Here is a 14,549-nt window from a genome sequence, read left to right as displayed (position 1 = left end):
AAACTATCTGCTATGTAAGCATATGGACCCGACTCGAGTCCATGGAGAAAACTGGGCCCAAGCTGGAGACACAACCCCCTGTTAGGAGCAAATACTATTCCGGTAGAAGATCTGAGTTTGGTTCCCAGCACCCACATTAGGCAGCTTATAACTGCCTGTAATTACAGCTCTACGGGCACCTGTACTCACAGACACACACACACACACACATACACATACACTTACACACACACATACACATATGTATACACACAAAGACACACAGACACATAATTTAAAATATGGCCCTGTCTCAAAGCAGAGAGCAGTCACCAGATACCAGCTTCTGGCCTGCTTCCACACATGCGTGACCACACATGAACAGACAGACACACAGAAAGAATCAATGATCACTTACCTTAAATTTTAACCCCAAATACATGTAACTTCTAAGGACAAAATGGGAAGTACACCTACAACTCTTGATGTTGCATTGTGAGCTCAGTGGTCACAGGCAGGACCAGAGGTGCTGCACGGGGCTGGATGACAAGCCAAATGAGCCACTTTCCTCATGAAACAAGGCATAGGCGTTTAGACTTCAGAGTTGGAAGACCTTGCATGACAACCTTATTTATTTATGTGGTTTTGGATGCTGAAGATTGAACCCAGGATCTCGTGTGTTCTAAGCCTGTGCTCTTCCATTTTGCTGCATTCCTAACCCACTGTGTTCTTAACACTGAACACTGGGAGTCTGGAGAAATGGCTCAGTGGTTAAGAGCACTCACTTTTCTTACAGAGGACATGGGTCCTCTTCCCAGCAGCCATAGCCGCTGGCAAACACTTGTAACTCCAGTTCCAGGGATTCAGTGCCTCCTGCTGACCTTGGGGAAACCAGGCACACATATGGTGCCCATACATACATGTAAATAGTACAATCATACCATAAAACAAAATAAATAAATCTTTAAAAAGTAACACAATGAATTCATCTGTTCAAAACAACCAACAATACGTGTTGCCTGGCTTCTCATAATTTACTTGATCTTTAGAAAAAAAGTTACATTAACCCCCGAAGCTTTTATTCTTTTAGTATGAAATGAAAAAATGAATGTGATTTTTTTCCATTTTAATTTTGAATTCGGCAATTAGAGATAAATGTATCTCAAGTAAATAAAAGCTCTTTGGGAGCCTTGATTTCTTTCTTTTATTTTTTTTTCTTTAGTAGTACAATAACACATAAATAGAATAAAATGGATTCTTTTAATCATTTTTCAGAATGTAATTCAATTTCAATCACTGTATCGACAAGCACCATCAGCGCGCATTTGCAGAGCTTTCAATCGTCCCAAACAGAAGTTCAGCTCACCCCTCCCTGCCTTCAGCCTCTGGGAATCTCTGTTCAGCATGGCGCAGCTACTCTAGGTGGAATTACACTATTTGTTTTTACTTTTGCTCCTGGCTAACGTTTTTCAGTCAGCATCATGTTTCCATGGCTCATGCATTGTCTGGCTTGAGTCAGAGTCTCGTTCCTTTCAAAGACGGTACAGCATTCTATTGTAAGGCATCCTGTGTTTGCTTATCCATTCCGTTGTTAACAGACATTTGTGCAAATCTGGGTTTACGAACCTTGCTGTGCAAGTATCTGAGCTTGTACCCATAATTCTTTGGAGAGGGACTGCGAGATCATTGAACAACTGCGTGGCGTTCATTTGCTTTGCTTTGTTTTTGTTTGTTAACACTTTGTTTTTTGAGCCAAGGTCTCACTACACAGCCTAGATTAGTTTCAAATTCGCCACCCTTACAATGTGAGCCACCAAAACTGGCTTATATGTTTTCCTTTTGAAAAATCCTTAGCAACCTTCAACAATATCAAAGAATCTAAGACCAAAACCAAAGTTAATAGTTGCAATTCTAGAACATTTCAAATTTTGTCTGGATAACCCCTGCTTGTTATACAAGACAAAGACAGACACAGGAGAAATAGCAGGCCCAGCTTCAGGCTGTCATAAGCTTCCCCTAAGTGAGGCATCTGCTGTTTTCTGTTTTCCCTTGCTAAACTGAAGTTCTCTGAGGGCAGGATTCAGAGTTCTGCTATTTAAGTTAATGCCCTCTGGAACCTGGCAGCACAGTAGGAACGCCTGTGGTCTATCTTCAAAAGAAAGAAAATATTGTTGTGTGCTGTGGGATATTAATTTAAGATTCGTTACATTTGTTTATGCTGTGGATCATTTGTTTAACGATGCAAACGTGTTGCATTTTTTCACGTTGCATTTGTGTAACTCTGAAGCTGTGCTACTGTGTCTGACTACAACATCTGATAGATCTACGGAAAAGCTGAACGGCCAACAGTGAGGCAGGAGAGAGGTTAGGTGGGGCCGGCAGAAAGAAAGAAAAAAACAGGAGGAGAAAACTGGAGAGAGGGATGGAGGATCAAGAAAAAGAGGAGAGGAAGCTGCAAGAGGCCACTGCCCAGCTACACAGCAAGCCATGGAGTAAGAAGTAAAGAAAGGTATACAAAAATAGAGAAAGATAAAACCCCAGAGGCAAAAGATAGATGGGATAAGTTAAGAAAAGCTGGCTAGAAATAAGCCAAGCTAAGGCTGGCCATTTATAAGTAAAAATAAGCCTCAGTGTGATTTATTTGGGAGCTGGGTGGTGGACCCTCGAAGAGCCAAGAGAGTAAAGAGTAAAAACTACCAACAGAAGTTGTGTGACATGCTCTATAGGAAGATTCGTAAACTTTTACCAGTATGTCATTGTCTATCCACACTGCCTGGAGGACTGTGTTGAATATATTCTGGGGTCATGTGGAGGCTTATGGGAGAGAAGCGGGGAGTTATTAGCAATACAAGTGGTGCACAGAAGAGCTGCTGTTGCAGACCTGATATTCCACACAGGGAATGTTATTGCTTGTGCCTTCAAATCTCATTCTTAATACTTTATCTGAAAAATCTGATTCCTCTCCTATGAATACACTGGCTGTGGCCATGCTGCAAAATCCACTTGTTTCAAAAACACGCATGCTGACATTCCCCTTTCAGACCGCATCAGCATCCCAGGAGCCCTCCAAGATCAAAAGTTCCTTCTGGAATTCTTCGTGGAGTTTTCACAAACACATCAGTGCAATCTTATGATAATATGAGGCAGTTAGACTTGAAACGAAGCACACTGCTTTCATCTGGGGACTCATTTCTTACCCAAGCAACATTCAGAGACAAATATATACAGGCCACATTTTCACTTTATTTCCAGTTCCGTGCCTTCCAGTTGTGTTTATAAAAAGCTACACGTTGTTCAAAAATGAAGACTATTCAAATGTGCATTATTACGTTATTTTTACAATTTCCGGGGTACAAATGGACTCCTGTCTGACATCTAAGAAATTATAGGCTACGATAAAAATGAACGCTGGTGCAGAAGAAAGACTAATGAGATACATTAGGATTGGGGAGTCTAGCATCATGATCGCCTACATTCCAGAAAGGAATGAGCTAATCCACGAGGGTGACATCAAAGGTTGTCACATCTCAGCATTAGCTTGCCAAGGCATGGCTGCACATGTGTTGAAGGTGGACTGAAGATGTGGCACCCAGAGACGACCTTTCATGAGTGCTGTCTAGATTTGTGCGAATGTTACGAGGCCTCGGAGAGCATGCTACATGCTTACCTTAAACTCACCCTGCGCGATACAGACAACAAATGGAGAATTGAAATTTGTATCCAAATCTAAGTGAGGGGAAGTTGTACATTCTTGAAGAGGGGGAATGGGAAGTGTGGGACTTCACATTCCACATCCCATATGGAGCAGAGCATTATGGGAAGACAACATTGCAACCAAGGCATTAGTATGACTATCCCAAATTTTACAGCACTTTTTCCATGCGTAGCACAAAAGGCACTGGCCAAAATTCAGGCTGGGCTTGAGGATGAGGGTGTTTGTCTTTGGTTTTTGAGACAGAGTTTCATGTAGCCCAGTCTGGTCTCAAACTCACTACGTAGTTAAGGATGACCCTAAATCTCAGATCCTGCTGCCTCTAGCTCCTGCATGGACCACTGCAGCCAGTGTTATGAAGCACTTGGGACCCACCCCAGGGCTTCCTGCATGCTGGAGAAGCGCTGTTGTAACCAAGAGGCACAATCTCTAACTCCATACCAAATGTATCATTCTCTCGGGCCTCTAGATCAAAAACCAAGAGGAAAGGAACATATTAAATGAAGCAAAAAAAAAAAATGACAAGCGACTCCCCTGTGTATACTGAGCTTAAATGAAACTTTGTTTCATTTAAAATTAATATATGTATTATTTCGTCTATGCCTTATCCAGAATATGAGTGAAAAATCTTTATTAAATGCTAGAGAGACACTAGGCAGAGTAAAAAAATTTGCATTTAACAACACTAGCATGACCTCTGTGTGTGCTCTTCCCTGCAGTAAATATAAGCATTCCTCCTCAGCCGGTGATGGGCAGGACCCAGGGCCAGCTGTATTTATCAGGCTGGCCCATCGACTTGTTTCATATTTTGACTTCCTGTTGAGCTGAGTGGAAACTGTTAATCATCTTAGCTACAGCTTCTGACATGAGTATTGGCTTCTATAGTTTTACCTTTTTCTATGTATTTGAAATCAATCCTGATGATTTATTTATAGATGTAAGCATATAATAAGCCATGTGCATATATCCATATATACACCTGTGATGTGTATGTAGGAAGACAGATACTGTGAAACGCTTCATCTTGATGTGTAAAGAGGGACAGGGCCACTAATGTCTTGCTGGAGCCACTAGTTTCTGAACACCCACAGCGCTCTCTTTAAGTTCAGTCCTTGAGCAAATCAGCAAAAAGACTTTCTTTCTCTCCCATTGTGTTAGATCTTCACCACTGTGATAAAGCTTGGAAAACTCAGCCTAAAGGCAGAACGCTTATTTTGGCTCAGTTCTGGAGATTTCAAGTCACGCTCATCGGGCTCCTTTGGGCAATCATTATTCCAACAACAACTATGTCAACCACAGCTTCCTCACTTGTGAAATGAAGGTACTAAGGACCTAGGTGGTTAGAAGAATTAAGAAAACTATGAACGGGGGAGTGTGTAGCACACAGAAGGTCTCAGTGTCAAGAAGCAGCTGGGCCTTTAGATAGCTGTACTGTCCTTGACCCCAAGAGCAGGTAACTTATGCCGGGTGGAAGACACTGGTTTCACACTTTACTTCCTGAGTTCTTCACTACTGAACTTTCCAGGATATACAACAATACTGATATCTAGAACCACATTTAAAAAAATTGGGGGGCCTGAGGGTATAGCATAGAGACACTGCGTGCCTGGCATGAACAGTCATTTCCTACTTCTGCTCTGCAGTACCTCACACACCTGCATGTCCCTCTCCATGATTTTTTTCATCCTGGCTCAGAGAATGACCATCTGCGAACAAAGATCTTTTCTTTATCGTTAACTCCGTCTCCTCTAGCGCCTCTGAAACATTCCCACGTTGAGGACCCGGGGTTTCCTGGTGCACATAACAAGCCACGTGACTAAGTCTCCTGAAAGCAGGATTTCTTCCTCCTTTTCCTCTCTGCTCAGCCTCCTATGTCTCCTGATGCAGGAAGATTCCCAAGAGAGCTAACGAGAGGTATCAAAAACAAAGCATTTTGACTCATGATTTGCTGTCTATCTTTATTTTTAAATATTCTTGCCATGAATGTATATGCTCATTTCCTAGAGCCGCCATAACTATGTCTATCAACGGGGTAGTCCAAGTGATGGAAAAGTACTGTGTTCTGGGTCTAGGGGTGAGGCATACAGACTGAAGGTGCGGGCAGGACAGGTGTTTTCCTGAAGACTTGGAGAGAGAATTGGTTTCTTCTCGAGCTTCTGGTTCTCCAAGTCAACTGTTGTTCCTGCCTAGCCTTGTAGAATTGCCATTCCTCGTCTGCCTCTGTAGCCACCTGCGGTTCTCTCTGTGTTTCTGTTCCCATCCTCTCAGTTTGACTGCTATTCTAACAAAATACCACAGACTGTGTAGCTTGAACAACAAATATTTGGTTTTGAAGACTGAAAGTCTCAGGTCAGAATGTTAGCATGGTGGTTTCTGACGATGACTCTCTTCCGGGTTGCTGACAGACAAAGTTCAAATGGCATCAAGAGGACAAGAAAGATCTCTGGAAATCCCTTTAAAGGGTGCTGATTTTACTCATGACGCCATTTCTTTCCCAAGTGCCCCATCTCCCAACACTATCACATTGGTGTTAGGAGTTCACCATGGAAGCTTTGGAGGAACACACATTTTAGCCCATTCAGCCCATTAGAGTGTACCTAAAAAGAAAGGCCTTAAAAGAAGTAATTGAATTGAAATGAAGTCGAAAGTGCAGGGCCCTAAGCCAACATCAATGGTGTTCTCCTAAGAAGAGAGAGAAGTGAGAGGGAAGATGATCAGACACAAAGGGAAAGTCATGTTTTAACCCAGCAAGAAGGTGGTTCTTCTGCAGCCCAAAGAGAAACAATATGAGAAAACAGCACCAAAGAACTATGACAAAATACATTTTGGTGGCTTTAGCCTTCAAGCCCAATGGTTCTCAACCATCCTAATGCTGCAACCCTTTAACACAATTCTTTGTGTTGTCGTAACCCCCACCCATAAATTTATTTTGTTGCTACTGTATAGCTGTAATGTTGCTACTGTTATGAATCGTAATGTAAATATCTGATATGCAGCCTACAGAGGGATCGAGATGCACAGGTTGAGAACCATTGCTCAGGTCTCTGTGTGGTAGACCAGATGGACTAAAACACTATACCATTTAGTTCTTCCCTCTGTGCTGCTGATCCCTGTATCAGCACATCCAGTCCTGGTCTCTCAAGGGCTTCAGGTAGGCTGCCCAAGAAAGTCGCTTTTAACATGTCCACAGAAAAGCTGTCACTGAAATGTCCTACTCTATCTCCACCCTGCATTGAAAACAACCCCCTCCCCCAGAGACAGCCACCCTGAGCCAGACACAGGGGCATCTTCTCCCTGAACTTGCATCCAATCACAGCCCTGCTGAACCTCTCTTGCTAATATTGCTCATCAAGTTCCATCTTCCATGCTCTTTTTTGCCATCACATAGGTTCAAGAACTCATTATCTCATACCTGTGCCATTGAACAGCCATCTAATTGGTCCCCCTGCATCCAGTCTTGGTCCTGTAAGACCATCTCTTCCAAAAAAAACTAGCATTATTTACATAAATTACAAGTTGTATTTTTCCTCCCACTCCCAGCTCCTTAACCTGCTCACAAAACCATCTCTTACGTGTCTTTCACATCCTTGCAGTCACAGTTCTCGCCTCTCTTCAACGTTAGGGAAGTAGCATCAAAGTGCTTACAGACACAAGGTTCTGTGTCTCTTCCCCCATCTTAGTCCCTACAGGAAATCCAACTTTTACTCCCTTCCTTTTCTCAACCTTTGAGATACAGTCCAGATGTGTTGTGCCCTTCAAAAGCCACCTCTGAGAGTCAAGGATGGGGCAAAGCATTTTTTTCTATGTGGCCAGAGCTCCTTAAGCAGATTCAAGCAAACACCTCAGTGATAAATATAGTTATCATTTTATGATGCTTTAAAGTATTTTTATATTTTATTTTGAGACTGAAAGCCACAAGGGATGGGTATGTCTATCTGTCCTCCTGGGTACCTGGAGCTGTACCTGGGCATAGATACCAATAAACACTTCTGCAGTAGACCATGAGGGCAGAAGTCCCGAGTCCAAAGACTTCTGCAGTCCAGTGTGAGAAAAGAGGGCTGGAGAGGAACCCAGATCCCTGCAACCTGCTGACCTTAATAGTTCAGTGCCAAGGTCGGGAGTGGCTGGTTTTGGTTACTGAGGGGACAGAATCATAACATTTATTCATTCATTTCCTGTTTGCTTATAATGGACAGATACATGTTCCACTCAAGTTGATGGCAAGTACCTTTATCCACTAAACCATCTTCCTGGACCCAGATATTATGCATTTTAAAACATGTATGTTCAGTGGTTACCCAAGTCTGCTTTCAGAAAGCAATTGCTAAAGACATGGGCATAGTTAATTTTTCTAGAATTCCTCCAAACTGTTGGTTAACAAAAGAAATGGCCATTTGGATAACTAAACATCACAGTCCTTACCCTATTTTGTATAGATCAAAGTTTCTCAGTCTTGGCACTTCTGACATTTGTGCTGGGTTTTCCCTGAGGACAAAAAGGTCCAAAGCATTGCTGAACACTTAGAGACATCCCCCACCTGCCAGATGTCAGCAGTTTCTCACCTCCCAGAGTGTGACAACAGAGGGAGCTCCCCAAACACTGTCAGATGTCCCCTTGCCAGAGAAGAGGGCAGAGCTGTGAAGGTACAGGGAAGTGGGGCAGCCCACAGCACAGCCTGACCTTTGATGTCAGTTCAGCTTTCCATAGCGCACTTCTGAAGGCAAGGATTCCCAGAACACTTGACTTGGTCCCTCAGGAGAGCATTTATTCTTTATAAGAACGCATCTGCCAGGCTTTATCATATGTTTTTAAAGGCATTTAAATCAACTGCATGTAAAACCTTTAAGAGTTTTTCTAATATAATTACCTTGTAAAAAGATGAGATCATGTCATTTATTGTTCTATAAAAAATGTAGGGTTGCTTTAAAAAAGCAACCATGTGCTGATTCCCATTTGGAAAGGAGAGCGGTCTGTAATTTAATTTGAAAGCTGCTCCCCTCCACAGAAGAGAGAGGGAGAGAACCGAGAACAAAGACCACAGGAGAGGAAGGGAGAAAAGGGCAGTGGGAATGTTGGATCCAAACAGGGAGAGGGAGCATCTCTCTTAACTACCATTCCCTTTGCTCCCTGCCTGGTTCTAACCCATTGCTCTTGATCAGTGTGGTCAGCACTAAACACATCCTGACCAGGTAGTCTAATCCAATACTCTGATAGACACAGGTCACATATTCAGAGTGTTCTATTATTGAATACAGCAAACAGGAAAACTAGACTAACATATTCCAAAAATTATTTGAGGTAAAGAGGATCCTGCCTGTGCTAGGATATGTGGGGTTTTATTTTTAACGCCCTGCACAGATGTGAACTCTATTCTCTGAAAGTTTATTATCTAGTTGGGGAATATAAAAATTAATGAAATAGTCACAGTGATGGGGGTATAATTACAAATTGAATAAATGCTATGCAGAAAAGTAATTAAGGAGCCTGACCTAGACTCGGGGAACTGACACTGGAGTTGAGCTCTGAAGGAACCCGGATTTAACTAAGAGGTGGAAAAGCAGCTGCAGATGGAGGGGACAGCATGAATAAATGTCCTTGACTGGTAGAAGCAGCCCAGGGAACTGAACTAAGAGCCAGGAGGACTGGTGGATCTGGGGACATGACCAGGGCCTGGTAGTTTTGGTGGAAGGGCCACCCATGACGTAGAGGCTAAGGATTCACCTTGCGCGTGCCATAAAGAATGATGATTTGTAATGCTGGGGGCGGGGGATGCCGACAGGGTTTCATGTCTTACATCTTGATCCTGGTTGTTCTTTCCAAGCTCAGGCAGAAATCTCTCCACTCTGTGGACAAACTCTGAATCACTGGGCCTGAAAGGACCCACTGACCAAGTCAAGGAGCCTGTCACATAGGCCACCGCATGTGAGACATCCAGACAGGCCAATCCATAGTGACCGACAGAGTCTGGATGAGGACGTGACTCGTTCGGTTATAGATAGAAATTATCTAGGGTTAGACAGTGGTAATGGTCGCACAGCTTAATATACTAAATATCAATGGAAGGAACTCCTTCTAGCACCTGAATCGCATCCCAATAAACCTATTAAAAAATAAGCATCATTGTGTTTTAAGACAAACTAAGTTCTAAATTCTACGTAAATATAAGGCCAAGAACTAGCTTTCATAATTCCTAATTTTAAATTCGTGTCTTTTAAAACACCTTTTACATCCTAAAATTCAACCAGGCTGAATAGGATAAGGATGCTTTTAAAATAGAGACATTTAAATAAGAACAGCTGATCAACGATTGACAGAGAGCTCTGTAATTCCCAAATCACACTTTTTATTAAGAAAAATTATAACGAACCAGCTACCGGGAACGAGATCAATTGGGATTTTTCTACTTTGCCAGTTCAGTCAAATGGCAGATTTTTAACTTTGAGCACGGCTGTCATTTTCTACCCAGACAGCCACTTAGCAGATGTGTGACATCAATACTGGTCTCCAGCCGTAGCTTTCTGCGTGCATTCCACAGGGAAGTGATTGCACAAGAATGTGTTTTAAAACACAAATCTCAACAACCTCATCATTACCTCCACAGTCGGCTAAGTCACCGGTCCTTGTGTTAGACCAGATCTCACCAACACGAATCTTTTACGGTGAACCACACAGAATGTGTGTAACTGCTCTAATTGCCATGACCACGGCCTGTCCTTAAACTCAGATTTACACTGATATTAGGAACAACAACAACAACAAAAAGAATCCTATATAGGGACAGTGTCCTGGTCAGGATTCATTCTGGTATGAGAGCAAACCCAACTCAACACAATGTAACTGGAAATATATGATGTTCTTTAATGGCAATGTTCAGGGATCTCAAACCTCTCTGCAGTGAAGTTGACTTAAATATCCAACTCAAGTGTGTCCCTGGTGGAGAAGCAGAGCCTCCCCTTTCATCTCTACAATTCTACAAAACAAACAAGAAAGACTCTGACTCCTAATAGAGCCTGGTGCTCAGTCATACATCAATGTCAATCAACCCAATGTCCGTGAGGATACATCATCCTAGAACCCGAATCCCACTTACCACATACAGACTGGGAATACTCGTGTGACTAATGCAGATGGAGAAGGGCGCACCCCTACAAGGAAAGCAAGTATTCTGATGGAAAGAGAAGACTGAGGCTAGCCAGGAGAACGACAAATTCCCATTATATTTCCTGTTAAAAGACCAGTCAAGTCCAAGGGAGGGCAGCAAGAGGCCAGAGGACAAGAGCCTCCTTTTGGGGCTGCAGTGGGTAAAAACTCCCTTATTGTATGACCTAAGATATCACGTCATTGGTTGTAGATAGAACAGTCACAGCCCATGGGTAAACACTTGATCTTTAGCTGAGAGCGACCACAGAGTGAGGTGGGGTCAGGTGAGAAATCTTCAAGCCCCTAGAGGTGTCCTCAACAGGGATGTGAGAGTCTGGTCTCTTCCGGTTTCCCTTTGTCTCCCAGTCATGAGGTGAGTATTGTTGTTTCACCATCTGCTTTCCCAAAGCCACAGAGTGACTGACCATAGACAGACTCACAAGATCCTCCAAAACTGCGAGCCGAAATGGCTTCCTTTTTAGATGTTCTCTCCAGTAGCTGTGATGTCAGAAAGATGGACTAACGCACCATCCTTGTGGACAACTAAACCCTGCTGATGGCCTTGCCAATAACCCCTTGATTAAAGCCTTCAAGCATTAGTTAACTTGATTGCACCATCTATTTCCTGCTGAGGTCCCCCCTCTCTTACACACACACACACACACACACACACACACAGACACACAATACACACTCTACCCAACCACACACACCATACACCACACTATACCTATATACCACATACACCACACACACACTCACCAAACACCACACAAACTACACACACAATACACCACACTATACCTATATACCACACACACCACAGACTCGCACACACACTCATCAAACACCACACACACTACACACACATACACACATCACCACTCATACACCACATGCACACACACCATATATCACACCATACACATATACTACACACTACACATACACACTCTCACAAACACCACACACACTACACACACACACACACACGAACAGCCATACTTTACTGCTCAACCTCACTTAATCCTTTCTAATCATTCCCATATTTTTCTTCTGAGGTTGGTATTATGACTGCCTGTTTGACAGATGAGGAGGCACAGAGTCAGCAAGGTTCATTGACTTGTCAGAGGTCATCCAGCCAGTAAGAGCCAGCTTACGCTGGAAGCCAGATCAAAGTTCTCGTGGTTTTTGCTCAAAGGTGTCATCTCTGGTCTGAAGACTACTTCCAAACCTGCTGTTTTATAGTTTTACCCTACACAGCAGTAAAAGGACTACTCTTCTGTAGATCTAAAGAGACCGACACAGGGATTTGTTAGTAAAGAACTGTGTAGGCATAGCTCTGTGACTGTGCTTTCCATATATAGTCCATATATATGGGGCATATTCACATATTCTGAATGTAACTATTACATATTATGTTTACACTCATAATTTGTCTCCTTAGGTTGGGAGTGACATCATAGGGACTGATCCTAGGGGTCCAGTTTTTCTAAACCAGGCATGCTTATCTTCTCCTGTAGAAGGTCTTCTGCCATGCCAGTGTGGGTACCAGCTCTGACCTGAGGCACCTGTCTCTACCCTGGCATCCATGGCAATTCTGTCTGCTTGCCTCCATGTCCCACACACTTGTCTATTTACCTGTCTCTCTTAACCAACAGGCTCTAGGTGATGAGAAGCCTGTCATTCTTTCTGATACATACGCGCAAAGTGTGTCAGGGCTGGCCATTGAGAACAGTCACTAGATCTCTTCAGCAGCATGGACTGTAGCAGCAGAGACTGTACCCAAACTCAGTCTGGGATTCAGAAAATCAGGGTACAGTCTTATCGGGTAATGAGTTTCTCACATGGCGTGCTAATAAATCTTTAAGTATCTCATATACTTTGGACCAACCATGATCAATAACCTAAATATACTGGAGATAATAACCAGATTAATCACTGTTGGGGGAAAGACTTCAGGACACAAACTGATGAAATTCAAATGAGGCCTCTCATTTAGGCAAGTGTTCCCTCCCAGTGTTAATTTCTTGGTTGTGATCATCGCACTGGTTTTGCAACCCGTCAACTTATAGAAAATTGGGTGGAGGCTCATGAGCAAGTTTGTGCTGTTCTCCCTTCCTGGGCATCTCCAATTGCAGTTCAAAATGAAACTGTCCAACAGCATACTCTTCTAAACCAGACTCTTAGCAACTGATACGGAGATGATACAATTTCACCAAGACTTTTCTGGGGTACAGCACACCGTCGTATTAAGGATCACAGGAGCTTTGGCTTACCAGTGACTGCCCATTGTGCTGTCAAGAGAACCTTCTTCAGAGTCCCTGACAGCACACAGCCTTTATCAGGCCTTCTCTAGGGACAGCAATGTCTTCCCACTTCATCCCAACAAGTCACAATGTGTCTGTTGTCGAGTCTATAGACCCACGTGGTAACTCTTCAGAACAGAGAGAGCCAGCATGGTGCTCCTGTGGTTTATCTTCTCCAAAAGAACAAGGATGCAATCACACATTAAAGGGGGGTCTCTGAGATTGATGCAGTAGTTTCCAAAGCGTTTCCATCAGCCACAGAAATCTCCATCAACAGAATTCTCATGTGGAAGTCTGTGTGGAAAAGGTATCTTTGAGACAGGCTCTCACTCTGTAGCCGGGACTGGCCTTGAACTTACAAAGAGCTGCTTCCCTCTGTCTCCCAAGCACAGGGATTAAAGACATTTGGTACCATACCTGCAATATCAGAACCTTTAAAAACCAGAATAAAATGAAACAATCTTCTTTAAATCAAAGTTGTATGAAGACATGGGGTCCTCAAGCCTCAAAGTACTGACAGAACATGCTTTCTGCTTCCCAATGTAACACAGGTACCATCCTGACATAAACATATGCTGGGCCATACATGGTAAGGAGCCTAACAATTAATATTATAAAATTGACCTTAAATAAACCAAGATCCATACCAATGCAAATTTCTATAGCATATCCCCTCTTAAATGTAAACAAACATTTATAAACAATATTTAGGAATATGGACATAGTTCTTCTCCAAACTACTTCCTGGTATTTGTTGGGCAAAGTAATTTTTGAGGGGTGTTCAAGGCAACCTTTCAGGGGGTCTTGTCGATCAAACCACATTAGTCTGGAATGATTCCATAGGTTCTCATCTTTTTTGTTTTTTGTTTTTTTTTTTTTATAAATAAAACTCATTTTATTGTAATAAATCCACAAAAAAAATTCACACGGCTATATTAAGGTAGCCACTCAATAAACACTAGCCCCATTCTAAAGTCTGTACATCCCAGTGAACTTCTGAACAACCGGTTAGAATGGCCATTTGAAGCCCTGGAGCTTCTCTCAGGGTTTTACACTTTTGTTTTTCTAGTTTCAATTATGTCGTAGTTCTTTCTTCACCTTTTTCTGTTTTTGTTTCTTTGTTTTTCGGGGGAGGGGGAGGGAAATGGGAAGCGGTTGCAGGGAAGAGGCAGAAATCCTTAATAAAAAAATAAATTAAAAAAAAATAAAATAATGCCCTCAAAAAAAAAAAAGAACTAGCTGGGTGTTGGTGGCACGCACCTTTAACCCCAGTACTCAAGAGGTAGAGGCAGTGGGTCTCTGTGAGTTTGAGGTCAACCTGGCCTACAGAACGATTTCCAGGATGGCCAGTGCTGTTACATAGAGAAGCCCTGTTTCGAAAAAAAAAATCCACCCCTCAAAAAGAAAAA

This window comes from Microtus oregoni, unplaced genomic scaffold (assembly GCF_018167655.1).
Source record: "Microtus oregoni isolate MIOR12 unplaced genomic scaffold, Mior012 000013F_ref0000133, whole genome shotgun sequence".
NCBI lineage: Eukaryota > Metazoa > Chordata > Mammalia > Rodentia > Cricetidae > Microtus > Microtus oregoni.
The sequence above is the reverse complement of the archived record's forward strand: the minus strand, read 5'-3'. Positions refer to the sequence as shown.